This window comes from Durio zibethinus, chromosome 6 (assembly GCF_047325235.1).
Source record: "Durio zibethinus cultivar Kanyao isolate XHJ-2024 chromosome 6, ASM4732523v1, whole genome shotgun sequence".
Lineage (NCBI taxonomy): Eukaryota > Viridiplantae > Streptophyta > Magnoliopsida > Malvales > Malvaceae > Durio > Durio zibethinus.
Genome location: NC_143167.1, coordinates 31,836,306 through 31,848,469, shown reverse-complemented (window position 1 = coordinate 31,848,469; position 12,164 = coordinate 31,836,306). Strand labels below are relative to the sequence as shown.

Sequence of the window (12,164 nt, the reverse complement as noted above, 5' to 3'; positions counted from 1 at the left end):
TTTTGCCAACTCCTTATCCTTTTGGCCTTCATGCACAATGGTTATTCAAATAATATTATTTGAAAAGATACAGGAGCTACCCCCACATAGATAGCTACCTAGTCCAGTAGTTGTCATGCTTTTTTAATGTAATTAAAACATGATACTCATTCATTATCTTACCTTAAGTGGTTAAAAAATGCATTTAGACACAAAGATTCATAATAAAATTTCGTTCCAACCAATGAAAGAGAACCGATATTTCTTCGACCTTAAACCCCATATAGAAAGAAAAGAAAGCACCAAAATTTAAAAAAAAAAAAAATGAAAACCCTCCCCCCAACATGTGCTACCATTGAATGCATGCATGGGGGACCATCGCCAGCTTTTTTATAGTCATAGATCTTTTCATTTGATAAGCTCTTGTGGGGACTGATAACTGACTATAATATATATATACATATCTATATATGTATATGTATATATATGCGTGGCATTAGGACATTTTAATGAAAATTAATAATTAAAAAAACTATATACTACATATACTTTCTATATAAAAAATAATAATTTGGTGTATATTTTTAATGGTCCCCTCCGTTGCTCCCCTTTGGCTAGATATCTTCTTCCATTATTAATTTCCACCCCCACGTGGACGTTGCTGCGATGTAATGCACTGAAAACAGGGAAATCTTGACAACTCATCTACAAAAATAGTAATGCACGAACTAAAGACAACTTAGATTCATATATAGAACCGGTGATGGATTGATCAGGCATTTAAAGAGATAAAAATTGAAAGAAATTGAGAACGATGGTTGTGGATGTAGAAATTCGTCGTGACTGTTTATTGTGAAAGATTTGTAAGGTAAAAATGGTGTTTTGACATACGTTGAATATTCAAGTCAATATTTTTTCAAAATGTAAAAAAAAAAAAAGAGAAAATAACAGAGTAAAATAAAAGTGAAATAAGAGAACCTGAATATATAAGTCATTACCTCTCTATAAATAAGATATATAAGGCACTAAAATTATCATATCATCCTTAATTAAGGTGATTTATCGGTATAACAATGCAGACAAATGGAGTGGTCGTGATCTACGGTGTTTGCTGGAAGTGGAAACCTTCAATAATAAGCCAAGATTGGTGAGTGTGAGTGCGAGGTATCGCTATCAACTAGTTATGGGCTTTGGTGCAGAGTCCATTTCCATATTGACAATGGGAACAGCTAGGCATTGAAAGACATGTCCGCAGGAAGGGTTTTGATTGGAGGATTCTTAGTGGATTTGGGTACTATTGGTTTTGCCTTATAAGATAACATCTCTTTGGGAAAACGATCATCGCTTTCGGCTTTTAACCCTTTTGATGGTTTTGCCAAGTACCATCAATTAATCAAGCTACACCCCCCACCACAGAAAATTAAAAAAAAAAAAATTTGCCCCCAATGGCAGGGCAAATGCACGAACCCCAGCAGCTATATATCCGAAATGAAAAATAAATGCATATATACTAATTATAGAAACTAAATTTAATTAATTTCTTGGGTTTTCATTTAATTAAGTGCTCTGCTTTTTAAAGAAAGTAGGTTTTTAGTTAGTAATCCCTACTAGAAAATTTTTTTACATTGTATTTTTTCCTTAATTTTCTTGGTATTCTCAACCTAAATTTTGCATGTCTGGCTGGCTCCTTATTACTTTGTTGGCAGATGACAAACTTGAAAATGACAATGAGAAGATATCTTTTGGTTATGTATCTGGAAGCAAGCAGGATCAGTCATCCCCTCAAAAAAAAAAAAAAAAAAAAAAGAGATTTACAAAATTTTAATCAATCAAAGCCATATATCTCATCAAATTATTGACCTTTGGCCTCACTTTACTTCAGTCAAAGCCCTATCAGTCTTTCCTCATCCATAATTATTATAAAAAATAAAAAGTTGAAAGCTGGGGTCATTTTGTCATTAACATATTTGTCATTTAATATGCGAGATTATATAGAAATGCCAAGTTATGCTTCTTTGGTGGAATCCTAATCCCTTTATAATTTCATAATTTAATTCCAATTTTTTTGTTTCTTTCTGTTTTTTAATTTAAAAAAAAGATCTTAATGTATTTTATCTTATTTGCAAGTTGCTTAGGAAGATACCCCATGCTTTCCAATTCGATATAATTATAATATATGGTGGGACTGCTAAGAAAAAAAATGCTTAAGTCATATTAAAAAAATTAAATTATTCATTAATTGATTATTTAATCATAAATCATGTTCCTTTATCCAATTGTCATTCTATAATCACCAAATGCTTAATAAAAAAAAAAAAAAAGAAATGCTCGGCAGCAGAATCTGGCTAGCACCAACATGAATGACATCATCGATTACCACATGCAATCAAATATATCTATATATATATATATATATATATAGATTAAAAGAAATACCCAAAAAGAGAAAAAGTTGGTTTGGGTCGATTTATTTGTTGTTTAGGGAGGCACGAGAGCCCACTTATTTGTGATGTGATGGCTTCCGGATAAAGATAATTTGTTGAAGAGAATGATTCCGTGATGGATTTGACTGGTATTAAAGTCTTTGATAATTACAATTTAGCATAATATTATTATATAATAATACAAAATTAAAACAGTTTAGTTTAATAAGCTAGTGGAAATTAACAGAATTAATGATAGCAACCTCGTGATTATATAACAACATTAATTGTCTATTAATTAGTATTAATTAGAAATTTTGGTTTTAAAAACTCAACAAAGCTTGGTTGACATTGGAGGCCGTCGAAAAGAAATAATTACGCTCGTTATATTTGAATCTTCTATCTAGAAATATCTTGATACAGTATGACTATCATGAGAATTCCTTAATAGGAAAAAAGAAGAAAAAAATATTGGAACAAAATGATTAATTTTCACTTGAAATTCATTAAAGTTTCAATAAAAAAGTGATATATACGTGCACGTGTTATAATTATTGATTCAACATTAATTAAGCAATTTTACGAAACTCCCAACTTTTTTAACAAATTTGTGAATTAATTTGTTTTAAATCTCATTTAACTTAAGCTTTTTATATAAGAACGATTATACATAACTTTTAATTTCTTAAATTAAGAGTTTTTATTTTCAATCAATCAAATAAGCTCTAATATTAATTATTATCTTAATTGATCGCTTTCTATTTTAATAATAGAAAAAACAATTCAAGAAAATTAAATCATTAACTCTTTATGCAAAATTAATTGCATTTTAACTTATTTTACATATATATATATATTTATTTATACATATATACGTTGCTGCAGTTTATTATTTATTATCTAATATATATTGTAATAGTAAAAGATATATTTCAAAAAATAAAATAAACATGAACACCCTTTGGATACATTTCAAATATTTCATAAATTTTAAAGGTGAAAAAGTCACAATGGATAAAAATAAAAGATGCCATCTTTTTCATGATCAAAAAAGTCAAATGAATATCAATTAATTTATGAATTAACCCACAATCCAAACTAAAATAGTTATTTATTATATCTTTAAGTCACTAATCAATTGTTGTGATATATTTTACATTTTTCATTAAAATCTTTGCTATTAAATCAAAACTATATTGCAACGATAATATAACAAAAATATAGTTTTTATAATTAGGAAAAGAAAAAAATATACTTGCATTGTATGAGAAACTTTAAATAACATGAATGAAAAATGGGTGGTCAGATGATTATTAAACAAATTTTAAATTTGGTGATTTCTTTTGAGATAATGGATTTTTTTTTTCAAGTGGATTCTTAAAATCAAAAGAAGACTGTTCTGTTTCAATTGGACATAACATACCTTTCATGAAATATTTTTCATGGAAAGGCTATTGAAGAAAGTACTCGATGTAACCTAAAACAGGAAAAAAAAAAAAAACCTAAATCCAATAAAGAGAATGAATTTTTTTTTTAAATTAAGTGAAAAAATATTTATTCTTAGAATCAAAAGTTAGATGAATAGGTTTTTCTTGAAGAATGAAAACTGAAAGTTACAAATAGATAATATTGAGAAGGAAAGACAATTAGTTAACTTAAAATGAATATTTGCCTAATTAATGGTCTTAAATGGCAAATGAAGGCTACATATGTGGTAGTTCACATGTCATAATTCTAGACGATAAGTGATGAAAGTATATGTATGTTAAATATATATTCTTTTAAGCTACCATAATTCTTTTAAAAAAGGTATAATCCATTGTCTTTTTAAGTTCGTAGTTAGACTTTAATTTGGAATGGTGCTATTTGCAACCTTACTTCCTCTTTTCACATCCCATTACTATTAATACGCATTACTTCTTTTGCTTCATATTCCAAATTAAAATATTAATTTACTAAAAAACCCCAAACACCCATCTTCTAATATCCTTTCTCTTCTTCACTGAAAACTTTAAACCTTTTAGGGATTAAACCCCAAATCAAACCCCAAATCAAGCCCCAATCACTCATTTGATGTTAGATAACTTAAAATCATAGATAAATCATTTATTTTTTTTTGTTTGATTTTGTGTTTAATTTTAAAAGATTTAAGATTTTAAGTTTAGGGATGCGATTTGGGGTGGTGATTTGAATATTCCAGAAATGAATTTTTAAAAATTGTTGAAAGTTTTCAGAAATAGATATTCTGAAACTTCTTTAATATATTAAAAATTCATTTTTAAAATCTCTTCAAAGCTTTTGGATATTCATCTTTGGAAACCTTTAAGAATTTTCAAAAATATATTTATTAAATTTCTCAATGATTTATGAACATTCATTTTCAGAATCCTTCAAAATCTTTTGGAAATAAATTTATGACACACAATAACTTTTTACCACTAATAAAGATCAAATAACTTTATGAAACACTAGAATTGACATCATTATGCCATTAGTAGACTGGCAAATCCGTCAATAGAAACTTTTAAACTTTCGACCATCAGGCACTATTTGTTTAAGAACGTTTGCAACATTTTTGCAATTTTGATAGATGTGTATCTGAGAGGAATTGCTATATGTGAAGAGGTGTTTGTGCAAATTGGATGCTACACCATGTGCGATGGAGCATGACTGCCTTATTACACATAGTGCAATAGTCACTTGCACAAGTGTTATTCATAATTAATGATTTCTTTTAAATGTTCGTTTGTTAGAATTGAAAAACTGTTGTGAACATTATTGAATGACACTACTTGGTTGAAATATTAAAAGTTTTTATTGTTGGATTTAAATATCTCATATGTTGGAGAAATCATTACAAACCCATTTAGAGATCACAGTAAGGGACATTTAATATTATTGTGTCAAACATTAATTAAGAGATCGCATCAAAGATGTTGAAGTAAAAAATTACTTTCGAAAATATATTTTTGGATAATTGCAATGCTTTTCGGAATTGCATTTTCGGATAATTGTAATATTTTTTGGAAATAAATTTTTGGTAGATTTAAGAAGTTTTTGAAAAATTTCGATACATTAAAAAAGTTTTCAAAAATTCATTTCTGGCATCTTACTGAAAAGGGTTGTAAAAGATTAAAAAGTAACTAATTAATGGTTATTTAAGTAATTTTCTTAAAAGTTAATTTTTTTAGATGTATTGAGAGTTTTTTGGAATGCAAATAGCATCACTCTTAATTTATTATAAAATTTTTTATTTTTATCTTAAATTATATGAATTATAACATTAGAAATCATATTTTTCACTCTTTAAAATCATTTGATACATTATTACGTAATTATAACATCATGGTGTTTAAACTTGGTATCTTATATATTATTTTTTGAATAAATTATTTTGAATAATGCATAATTTCATTTCGGCTCCAAAACAAAAATTTTGACTTCACTCATGAGTCTAATATATATATATATATATATATATATATATATATATCTAATTCACAAGGCATATTTTAATTAATTTATTTGACATTTAGATGTGACAAAAGGGAAAACAATCAACGTATATCAAATTATGGCTTTTTTCATGTTGAAATGAAAACAAACATAACCTCAACCCTCAACCCTCAACGTGCATGGATGTAAATAAAAAGTTTCCTATAAAAAATAGTAAAACAAACCCAGACTCATCTTTCCTAAAAGAAGAAAGAAGAAAAATTTAGAAAAGAAAAAAAAAAAAGAAACAGATGAGACAGAGACATTGAAAAAAAAAGTCATCAAATAACAAGACAAAAAAGGCCATAGCATATCTGGGACCATTTTTTTGGGAAGAAGAAGCTTGAAATCTCTCTCACAGCTATGAAATGGGTTGATAAAGGATATCATTTCTCGTACAAAGAAATCTACTACGGGTGGAGAAAACGCGTCCAAAAATCAAAGAAAAAGATGGGAAGTGGCCTTCAAGATTTTGGTGTCTGATATTGGTGGGGATCCCTATGTATAGATCATAATATATATATATATATATGTATAGAGAGAGAGAGAGAGAGAGAGAGAGATGGGAAATTTTGTTTTCAGATTCATGTAGGCGTATGGAGATCAAAGAAGATTCACTAGAAAAAATGTTTCATTTCTGGTTTTATCAATTATTTGTTGTTTCTAGGAAAGTTAAATTGTCTACTACGAAAATGATAAAAAAATTCCATGAAAATGGTGGTTTTTTTTTTTTTTTTTTTTTCTTTTGTTGCTTTAGAATTTGTGAAAGTAGAGATACATACAAAAAATTTATATGAAGTACCCGAAATTTGTAACATATACCCCATTGGGGGGTATTCGCTATTTGGCTGCATTTTTTGAAAGGGAAAGAGATATCTTTTGTTGATAAAAGTATATTTTGTCTTTAAAGCCTCACATTTTTGTACTACCATGTAAAAATCACAAAAGCATTAACAGTACGTTATTCAATAATCGAATCAAATGTTTAAATAATTAATAAATATAATAAATTTTTTTTATATATTTAAGATGATAAAAATTAATTATAATTATTGAAATTAAAAAATTGATATTCTATTAATAAATTATACGACTATCGATATATACCAATATTAAAATGTTAGAAAATTTTAAGTATTAATACTTCAAATTTTGCAATAGCTAAATTGCAAGTTCCAATTAGCATACTTTATTCTTGTATTCTGAAATGGGTTTTTTAAATAGGTGTTGACATGATCAAATTAAAGCATAAAAGCAGCAACTACTAGTCTTCTTGGCTAAATAACCTCTCAGCTTTGTACACCATTTGTTTGTGTGAATTGTTCAACATATAGCCGGCTGCAAAGCTGACCAACATCTTTGTCGGATGTACGTACAACATTCCATATTAATAAATATGGAACAAACAGAGAAGAGTTATATTAGAATGTGAAGGAAATATTTAAAACATGGTTATTAATTATCTTGGTCTAACATATTTTGCTGACCCAAAATTCGGCTCTGTGCTCTTACTTACATTCTTTTTGTTGGCTTGAATAGTAAATTTCTTGATCATTGTTAAATATTATTTCTCTACTCAATGTGGCAAGCCATCAAATTCTAACATATTTAATTATTAATTTATTAATTTAAAATTTAATTTAATTAATTGATCATACAATTATTTTTAAAAAATATTATTTAATAAAATATTTATTAAAATTTTAATATCTGCATCATGTGTTCTATTATAAAACTGTATTCTCTTTTACAAAAAAGAATCATAAAAGAAATTCACTTAAATCGTACTTTATAATATTTACCACATTCCCAAGTAACTATGAAATTGACAAAAAAAAAAAAAAAACCATAAAAGGCAAATCAGTATTGATTTATACAAAGCTAATTAATCACCGCATTTAGTTAAATTTGCTAATCTTAAAAATTTAAACCCAGTAAAGAAATTCATTTACATTTTACCATTGATGCATGTAATAAATATAGATACAGCATTGACGAGAAAAAAAAAAAAAGAAAATCAATTACTACTAAAATACTTTTTTTTTTTTTGTCTTTTGCTCAATTTTTTAATCAGAAAATTAAACTAATGTTCTTAAGTCATTGGATTAGATTCTTAAAATAGCAAGAGAATTATTATTCATTGAAAATGTAACTCAACGTTTTCAGCTACCAGACAATGCATAACATCATGTGTTCTCGATCTGTCATTAATCAGATTAAAAAAGCAGCGAACTATTCTTTTGGCATAATATACTAAATTGCCCCTGAAAGAAAGATAATCTTTGTAGCTAGAAAGTTAAAAAGAAGAGGCGTATGCAATTCTTCTTCCAGAGATATGGCCGAAAGTCAGTGCTAACAAATAACAGACAAGGATCCCTTAGTCAGGAAAATCTTATACTACTAAAGATTAAAAAAAAAATAAGCAACATGTTTTTTTTTTTCTCTCTCAAAAGAGGATTGGGATTAGGCGTACGTGGGGATGATCTGGCTAAACCCACTTTCATGAGAGTGGTGAATGTGGCAATAATGCTATCCAGCCACAAAAATTACTCCATTAGAAAAAAAAAAAAAAAAAAAAAAAAAAAAACCCCATGGACCCCCACCAAAATATGGCTTCTATATTAAAAGTTAATTATTAGTAATAATTAGTCTTTAGTTCTATATTATGCTTTGAAAGGATTATTATTGTTATTAGTATCTCATAAATTTAACAAAAGAAAAGCAAGCTACTCCTGCTTACTAAAAGAAGACACCTTTTTGATATCAACACCAAAGACGTTGGTAAGAAATTAAATTCCTGTGAACCGTTACATCTTCTTTTTAAAGAGTTTATAATTGGCAGCCCTTTATCACTATTTGGAAAATTTGTTGAGCTTTCAACAACATAATTATTTGAGTGAGAGAGAGAGGGATGAGAACAGGATTGGATTGGGATCATCCATCCTTAATTATTCGTTGCCAAGGATGAACAGATATAATTTTGCTTTGATTTTGTCTAATATCCGGAAAGAGAAATTAAAAAAAAAATCCAATTATTCTATTACATGCACGAGGGCAATTCTAGCCACCATTTTTGAACTCAATCTAAAGAAGAACAAAAATCCAAGCAGAAACTGACTGAACAACACAACTACTTACTGTTCATCTATGACGGGCAAAGAAAAGAGAATATATATTTATGGAAAGTTAAAAAGTAGAAAAGCGTAGATAGATACTGTTACTCTAATGGGGGAAAATTGTCACTTTGACACTTCACTGTATTTCACCCTCTGGCATGCATCTGCCAAAAGCAAACCTCAGCATTCATGACATGGAGAATTAGAGCTTTTTAGTGGCAGGTCCCCCCTTCTTACTCTATGTTTGACAAGCCCTGTATCATATATCCAAACTGCATTTTGCAGTTGTACTGTCTCAACTCTCTCAACTTTTTTTTTTTTTTATCATACTATATTTTCATAGAAATTTATATTTTCTTTCAATAACAGAACAGGCATAGAATTTTCATTGTTGAACTTGATTTCAAGCTTGTGTTATGGTGTCTCTTAGCAGAGGGAGAAAAGAAAGAAAGGCTTTAAGGCCTTTGACGTGCTTGTACCAACCAGAAGGGAAGAAATTTATGACACTTTCCTCTTCCTTCCCATTCTAAACGCTGTACAAGGGAAACATATCACATAAACAGAGAGAGAACAAAAAATAAAAAAGACAGTTTTAGCCGTTCAAGGAAAAAGCAGAAGGGCTTAAAACCGGAAAAAGAAAAAAGAAAAGAAATAATACACACTCACGACATTCACATACACAAAAAGGAAAAGAACAAGAAAAGAAAAGAAAACACTAATAATCCCATAGCAAACCTTCTGCGAAGCCATTTTGTAAAACGCCCTCCGGCACTACTAACTGATCACAAACATACCCACAATCTTCCATGCTTTGAAGCCAAGGTGGAGGATAAAACCATCCATCCACTGAGTCCACAAACACAAAGTCGTTCTTCAACTCAACCGAGTCATAACTTGTCTCAAGACTTGGCAGCTCCACTATCTCGCTTAACTCGTCTGACCCTGAAGACAAGTCCATCTGAGAAACCAAAGACGAAAGCGATGAAGGCGATGACAATCTGGAAGTGGATGATGATGGAGAGTCAAATTTGTCCATTTGGGCAGCTTTGGCAGCTGCAGCTTGGACGTCACGGGGTGCCAAAGACACGGGTCGAGGTAAACAGTTAGCGAGTTCAGGGAAGTTGAGAATAGCTGAGTTGCCTTTGATGCTTAAAGCAGCCACGTCGTGTGCACGAGCTGCCATTTCAGGGGTAGGGAAAGTACCGAGCCAAATGCGTGATTTTTTGCGTGGCTCGCGGATTTCGGACACCCATTTACCCCAGTTTCGCATTCGGACGCCGCGGTAAACTGGGTGCTTGCTTGAATCCCTCATTCTCTTGATCTTTTTATTAGAATCTGAGGTGGTTTCCGGTTTAGCTTTTGGAGTGGTGGTTGTGCTAGGGACCGAGTTAGGAGGTGAATGAGTTGAACCTGGAGATGAGGGTGATAGCGGAGGCGAAGATAATGAGTTGGAGCTGCTCTCTGTTTCTGAACTTTGCGGCTCAGTCATTTTTTTTTCTTAGTGGTGATTTAGAGTCGCTAGAGCTATATTGCTAGCTCCGCCACGGGTTGCTTTCTTTAAACGTACAGAGGAAAAGCACACTATAACTAGGGAGAGAGACAGTGTGTGGTAATATTGGGGGTAGCGGAGACCAAAAGAGGGTTTAATTTGGAAGCAAAATTTAAGACAGGGAAAAAACAGGGGGCGTTGTAGTTGTTTGCTGCCAAAACAGAGAAAATTGAAGTGGAAGTGTTGAATGGAGAGAGATGTTTAGGGATTGGGAGCAGCTTCTTCTGTCTGGGAGCAAAACAGAAGAAAAACCCAATGGGAAGTACCTCTTTTTTTTTTTTTTTTTGTTCTTTCACTGCAAAGAGAAATGTTGAGGAAATATTATTGGATGAAGCGAGTGTGGGCTTTTCGAAGATGAGACAGTGTGAGAGAGCACATAGCTGAGCAAGGAAAGAAAGAAAGGAGGGGCCTGGTCATACACCTTGGGAGAGTTGCTTCTTGCTATTGCTAGTAGCTATTTTCCCTGATCAAACCAAATACTTTGTCCTCATCATTTCCCAATGACAGACAACACTTATAAGCATCGAGAGAGAAAGCTATGACCCACATAAGAAATGGGCACCCTGCTAGACCCTATGGTTTAATGCGGTCCCGTTCTCTAGTACCGCGCAACCCCCGTTAATTTAATATTTTTTTCAACTTTGATCTTTACCACTTTCACCCTTCCACTGTTCATTTACCTCCTCCCCCCCTTTTTATCTTCTTCTTCATCACCCCATCATCACCAACCCAATTCATGATTTTTTATCACCATTTTCACCCTTGGTCTCTATAATTTATTTATACACAGCTCCATCACAGCTTTCCCCCCAGATTGTTCGGTGCGAATATGCAACTATTTCATAATATATATGTTACAAGGTAGCCAATCTAGGGTTTACAGTGTTGTCTAGTCATATTGTTTCCTTTTATTACCTTATAATATTATGTAGATTTTTTTTTTCTTGCCTTTGATGATTGATTCTTGATAAGATGACTAAACTGTGTTTTTAATATCAACTTGTATAAAAAAAATTGAGGCCAACATTTAATTGGGGTCACAAGTTGGAAACAGCAGAACAGCCTCAAAGCTCAAACTGATATCTTCAATGGGTCCGATCGGCCAATGCAAGAATAAATGCTATTCCTGATGTTTTCACACCCACTGAGTCGAAATTTTTAAGTCCATTCACCCTTTTTTCAACTAATTTTTTGAAAACGCAAAACCCATAAAAAAGAAGGATGAATTAATGGGGTGCAACAAAATGACCAGCATTTGTTTCATCCTCTTTTATGAATCATTGATTTATGTCATTTATCATCAGTATCGCGAGGCCTGGGGTGGCTGCAGATCAAAGCACATTCTTGATAACGATACATGATAAGAAGGAAAAATGGTGCTGGATTCAACACATTGAAAAGCGAACCATTGCTCTGAGTAAAAGTGAAAGAGCTTTCAATGAATAAGCTAACGGGGGAAAAAAATAAAAAGAAGAAACAATAAAACTGAAGCTGCTCGACACTTTTGTTTTGTAGCACCGAAGCTTTCAATGAATCAGGGCAAGCCTCGGTGGTTAAAGTGACATCATGGATTAGATTCAATCAAAGGAAAGACAAAAGGAT

The 12,164-nt window shown here is 30.9% G+C and overlaps 1 pseudogene across 1 annotated transcript; it reads right to left on the bottom strand.

The window, feature by feature from the left end:
• Positions 1–9,549: 9,549 nt before the first annotated feature.
• LOC111285331 (dehydration-responsive element-binding protein 3 pseudogene) lies at positions 9,550–11,816 on the bottom strand (annotated as a pseudogene). Its single transcript, XR_016343098.1, has one exon. The product of XR_016343098.1 is annotated as a dehydration-responsive element-binding protein 3 pseudogene (transcript).
• Positions 11,817–12,164: the final 348 nt, after the last annotated feature.